Source organism: Desmodus rotundus, chromosome 5 (assembly GCF_022682495.2).
Source record: "Desmodus rotundus isolate HL8 chromosome 5, HLdesRot8A.1, whole genome shotgun sequence".
Taxonomy (NCBI): Eukaryota; Metazoa; Chordata; class Mammalia; order Chiroptera; family Phyllostomidae; genus Desmodus; species Desmodus rotundus.
Window position 1 is genome coordinate 88,795,205 of NC_071391.1, and position 6,000 is coordinate 88,801,204.

The 6,000-nt window shown below is 51.8% G+C and overlaps 1 protein-coding gene across 2 annotated transcripts in view; it reads right to left on the bottom strand.

Moving 5' to 3' along the window:
- FXYD6 (FXYD domain containing ion transport regulator 6) overlaps nucleotides 1-5,210 on the bottom strand; it is a 29,531-nt gene extending 24,321 nt beyond the window's left edge. The window contains exon 1 of one of the 2 annotated variants that reach the window (XM_024570862.4): nucleotides 4,958-5,210. The gene's annotated coding sequence lies outside the window, so the exon portion shown is untranslated. The remainder of the gene's footprint in view (nucleotides 1-4,957) is intronic. The other variant, XM_045204054.3, reaches the window with a different exon arrangement.
- Nucleotides 5,211-6,000: the final 790 nt, after the last annotated feature.

Sequence of the window (6,000 nt, forward strand, 5' to 3'; positions counted from 1 at the left end):
CCATACCACAGTAACCTGGCAACTTGGCCGGCCTCTTATACAACCTCTGCCCACCAGCCTACCTTCTTGAAATCACAGCTCAGACCTCTGTGTTTGAGCCTGCAAAGTACTTTGCAATATATTCACATTGCCTTGTTTGGGGGTTGGTGTGGCATGGAGATAAGTCCTGACCCTTAGGGCCCGCATGCCTAGGGTCTGTCCTACCTCTGGGTGGTAAGGGTAGGTGCATGCGTGCATGGAGGGTTTACCTGACATTGTTTATCTCTGCTTCAGGAAACACATTGTCCCCTCCTTCCTGACACATGCCTTCATTTCCTCTATTCCCACAGAACCAAGGCCCATACCTCCTCCCAAATACTACCACCACTAGTGTGTGTGTCTCCCCCATCGGGCTCTGAACTTATCGGAGGCACAGCCACATTCTAGGCATGTCTGAATCCCCAGAACTTGGCATAGTAGCTGCTCAATAAATGTTGATGACTGACTGACTGGGCACTTCAACATCATTATCCCTTTAAGTCATAATCCAGTCCAAACTCAGAAAAATCTAAGGAACTGTATGAAATTTCAAAGGAGTTTTAAAACTTCCTTGGTGCCCTCTCCACCCCACACTTCCTCATGTCTGCTCTCTAGGTCTCAGTCAAATCCCAATCACAAAAATACTGTGATAAATCAGCTACCTCCATTGACTTCAGCCCTTCACCATCCCAGACCTAAGATGGAGTCAAATTCTTAGTTTTAGACTCTACCAAAGGAACTGGGTATAGGAATGAAGGCATCTACACCTTGGGAATGTGTGGTTTGCACCTGGATATGAGTGATTGTCAGAAGACAGCTTTGAAGGACAAGTGGGCTTTCAACACCTCCTGGTGAGTGAGGACTTTTTCCCACCTATGTCCGGCTCACATGTGCTCATTGGGCTTTCTCCGTGTGTCTGACACCAAGCCAGGCACTGTCTAGTGGATAAGCTGACTTTGCCATTGAAGAGGTAAGTCGGGGTGGAGGTATGGATATAAGCAGCTAAAATGAAAGTACGCTGGGCCGTACAGCATTCAGTGGTACAGGGAATAGGAAAGCATGTCGGTTTCCCAGGAATTAGGAAAATCTATTTGAAAGGATGAGCAGTTGAGTGGCGCCTCGAAGGATGATATAATAACAACAAAATGTCATTCTGATAATAATGTCACTGCTATCATTACTATCATAGCAGCTAATAGCTACTGAATGTTTGCTATGTGCTAGGCACCACATAAACCACTTTACATAGCTCACCCTACTCAACCCCCATGCTCATTTGACAGATAAGAAAACTGAGGTTTAGAAATATTAAGAAAACTAGCAAGCATAAGAACCCAGATTAGAACCCAAGTGTGTGTGTTTCTGAAGGCTATCACCCCCCGAAGTCAGCAGGCTGGAGTGACAGAGCTTATTCCAGATAGAACCTGAGCACAGGCAGAAGGGAGGAAATACAGACATGGGATGACCATTGGAAAAGGTGCCTAGAGACTAGCTGCAGCCAGGTTTCAGAGAGCCTTGAGTGCCAGTGCCAGGCACCTGTCCTTATTAAGAGGCAATGGAGAGCCACAGGAGGCCTGACGTAACAGGACCTGAGTAGCAGATCAGTGGGAAAATGGACTGGTATGGAGCAAATGGAAACGAAGAGTCCATCCCAATGGTCTGGGTGACAGAGTGTAGCTGGGTGAGGTGAGAGGGTGTGTGAGAACCTGTGAGCATGTGCCTATCTGTGTGTTATGTCTGCTAGATTATGTCCATGTTTGAAAGGGAAAGTGTATGAACTGTGAGTGTGCATGGGAGTGTGCAGGGCCTTTCTGTTGAAGAAGGTTGCAGAGCCTTCCTGGTGGGAGGTGGGGTCAGGTAAGCAGCGGGAGAGAAGAAGGGACATGACAAATCAATTGGTCTATCTAAGGAGGAGGGCTCTGGTGAATGAGAAACCATCATTTCACAGCTCTGTGAGCCCCGGGTAGCGCACAGAGCCTGGCATATCAGAGGAACTCAATTAACATTTGTTAAAATAATGTAAAAATGAATCTAAGATCTTGGCCTCAGGTCTCTTCTGAGGGCTGACTTTACCCTTCAGCAGTGTGTGTGTATGTGTGTATGTGCGTGCGTGTGTCTGTAGGGTGGGGGGGCAGAGGTCACTGTCATTCCAACTAGACCCTTCCTCATGCCTGGTCCCCTCCCCCCCAGATAAGATATTCTGAGCTGGAGCAGCCACACTCCTCGAGCCCCAGCCCTCTTCCTGGGCCCTGTGCTCCCTTGCATATCTTTCTAGCAGACCCAACCTGACTTTATACTTTCTCAGGTCAGGATTTCACAGACCCACCAAAGGATGGCCCTGAATCTCATCATCTCCAGAGGATGCTTCTTTCAAGACTCTGCCCAGTTCCAGTTTTCATCCTGGCAGAAAAGACCAGGTAGACCAGTGTCTAGGAGGGGCTGGCTCCCATGGCCCAAGAGAAGAAAACGTGATCTCAGTTTCTTAGGTACCTCCTGTCCTACCAAATGTAAGGGGAGACTTTCTCTGGAGTAAACAGAGAGCAGCTCCTTTCCTGCTCAGCTCAGCTGCAACACTGTTTTATGAAATAATGATTACGTTTCAGTACCTAGAGAGAAAAGGGATCTCTTTCAGATCATATAATCTACAAAAATTTAGAGGAAGAAATGCCTTTGAAATCATGGAATCTAACCCTACCCCCCAAAACAAGACAATATTGACAGACATAGAAATGGACAGATGTGGAAATAGAGGTTTAAAATCTTGGAGGCTCTCAGCTGCTTCAGATCGGTCTAAGCCATTTCTGGCTTTCACCAAAACCCAGTTTGCATCCAAGAGTATCTGTGGAATAAATGCACTTACCCTTGGGGCAGAGCCTGGACGAGAACCTGGGTCTATGGCTCCAGGCACGTAGCCTGTATGCTACAGGCTCTCTGCCTCCTGGGGCTCTGGCTGTCATGACTGATTTATTTCCTCCAGAGTACTCGGGCAGAAGCTGGTGAGTGATTTGTTAGACAGTGAGTCCTGGGGGCTGCTTGGCACAGGCTGCCTGCCATCCAGATGGCAGCCACCTAAATACAACAGGGCTATGGGGCAGGGAAGCGTGTGCTCTGATTTATGGGGGATGTAGGTAGGCTGGCTCCGAGCAGAGACTCCTAGGACGGGTCCAGGAGCCTCAGGCTTTACTCAGGGGCAGGGCATGGAGAAAGCAAACAGTGGAGAGATTTAAATTCTGGTTTGAGACCCACCTCTTGAGTCTAGCACCCAGGAGAGGGGCTCCCCTTGGGGATCTGGAACTGCATTTCTCTCTATCATCCTGTCAGGGTTCCTGGGGAAATGTTTCCTTCTGGGCCTCTGAGCCTTCCCCTATATGCTTTGACATAGAGCTGATAAGGCAGGAAATGTCTGGTCTTCTAGCTGAGATCTACATAGAAGTACCATGTGCGTGTGTTGGGGAGGTGATGGTATGGGTTATAGTGTGTGTGTGTGTGTGTGTGTGTGTGTGTGTGAGCATGCACAATGTGATGGCAGGGTATATGGGTAGCATTGTGGGCGGTGTGTTGTGGAGTATATATATGGTGTATTTGGTGTGTATGCGATGTGATATGTGTGTATGAGTGGTGGTGTGTGTGTAGTATGGTATATGTACATATATGTGTTTGGGTGTGTTTGTGATATGTACTGTGGGAGGGGGATGAGTGGAGTGGGTAAGGGGCCATGTAAGTTTGGGTAGGAGCTAGCTATGCAGGGACTCCTTCCAGAGAAGCCAGATAACCAGTATCTAGGCAGCCATGTTGGGGGGAGGGGAGGAGATTTGGAGGTGAGGAATGGGCAGAAAAAGGAGGGAGGCTGAGAATTAAAAGGGAGTTTCCATGGCAACTACCAGGCACGTCACAGGCAAAAGGCTAAGTTGCAGAAACAGATATACACATCCACACATACACAATATGAGGGCATCAGGCCCCCAGAGTTGGGGGTCCTTTCACCAGAACCAACTGCCCAGTGATCCATCTCCAAACCTGGAAATCCAGCCCAGCCACAGAGCACCATGCCAAGGAGACAAAGGAAATGGAGACAGAGGCCACATGGGTGGGGAGAAGCCTTAGCTGCCTCAGCCCCTCACATCTGGATGTTGGCAGCAGGGGTCTGTCTGGTCAGGCCCATTTCTCCAGCACAGCTGCTCCCTGCTCCACCCCTGGGTGCTTTCTCTACCAGCCACCACTTGTAAGAGCTAGAAGCGCCAGAAGCTGCGGGCTGCTCTTCCAACTCTCCACGAAGCTCAGCGATACACAATGTGGGAGGCTCTGCCAGGGTCAGCCCTGCCGGGAAAGGGGCTGGACAGGAGGAAAGGAGGGAATGGAGCGGGGAGGGGGTCAGGGCCTCCTAGAAGAAATCGGGTGCTGGATAAACAGGGAGAAAAAAAAATTGATGCAGGCGTTCTCATGAATCACCACGCCCTGGAACCCCAGCCTTTCTTTACCTCCCCCACAGGCTTGCCACTCCCCAAACCAGCAAGTTCCATTTTGTATTGCTCGTGTCCACACTCACATCAGCCACCTTCCCACGCTCTGTTCCGGTGTCCACAGCTTCCAAGTAGCAAAGGGAAGACTGCCCCTGGATGTAGGGTGGTGCAGCCCTTTCCCCTTCTCCTAAAAACCAGAGCCTCAAGCTCCAGGCAGCAGCAAGCGCTCTTCCAGCCACCAGCTTCACCTCACCTCCAGTGCCTGCCTCCCCTCAGTGCCCGTCTCCCCTTCCGACGCCTACCTCCTTTTTTACATCCCAACCCGGTTTCCACTGCAGAAGCGGCAGGTGTCCGAGAAGACGGCTCACACCCACGAAACAAACAAACCCGGCAGCTCCCCGGCGTCCGCGATCCATCCCCACCCGAGCTTCTCCCTCCTGGAAAAAGAACCGAACTTTATCACCTCTTCAGCCGCTTACCTGCACAGCACGGTCCCCTCTGAGACGATCCTGGGAGGACACGCAGAGCCCGGAGGAGCTGGGAGCGGCGGGCCTGGGGCAGGACAGTGGGAGAGGCTTTCCCTGTTTTCCCGCCTCCCCTCCGCCCGGGGTGGGCGGGGGAGACGCGCGTCCTGCCGGGTGGGAGCAGTGGGCGGGGCCCCGCGGGCCTGCGGGCGACGCCACCGCCCAGTCTCCTTCCGCTGCCTTCCGGGTTGCGAGTTCCTGGACCCCCGTCGCCCTGGCCCCTGGCCCGGCCCTGCCTCCGGCTCCCGGCTTGGCCCTCGCCCTCGGGCAGTAAGGGATGCTTTCAAAGGGCGGCCACTTCCGAGAAGCAACAGGAGCCTGCAGCGGAGGGGCGGGCCAGAGCCAGCGCGGGTTTGCCAGAAGCCGCCTTTTGATTTTCCTCTAGTGAGGGTGGGAAGAGAACGGGACCAGCACAATGACAGAGCTAGTGTCACTCTGAAATAGAAAGGTGAGGGGACCGGAAAAAAAAGATAAAATAAATCAGCACCAGACACGCAACCCACGTTAATTGGAATGTGCACCAAATGTGCACCATTCATGTGCACGTGAATGGCTGTGTCCTGGCGCCCGTCAGTCGGCTCTGGTTGTAGTTGTAGTTGTCATTTCAACTAGAGCCAGTTGTGGTGCTGGGGATGGGGTGCTCAACCCCCACGACAGATTGCTGCCCAGAACCCTCTTTTCAAGATCCTCCCGCCCCCATCACAGTACTCCCCTCTCTCCAACCCACTCCTCAGGGTCCAAATTTAAGATGGAGAACAGCATTTGAAGATTTAAATCCTAGTGCTACACTAGGATTTAACTCAAGCTGTGCCTCGATCTAGAGCATGTGAAAATGGCTCTGAGACCACTGACCTCCAGGGATGCTTAGCCTAGCCCTCAGAGTGAGTGCTCAGTGAAGCAGCTGTCACCTAGAAGAGCAGGCTTATAGGAAGACAAGAGGCCAGGCACTGCCAGAAACCACAGAAACAGCAAAGGCTGGCCACTCAATTGGGGGCCAG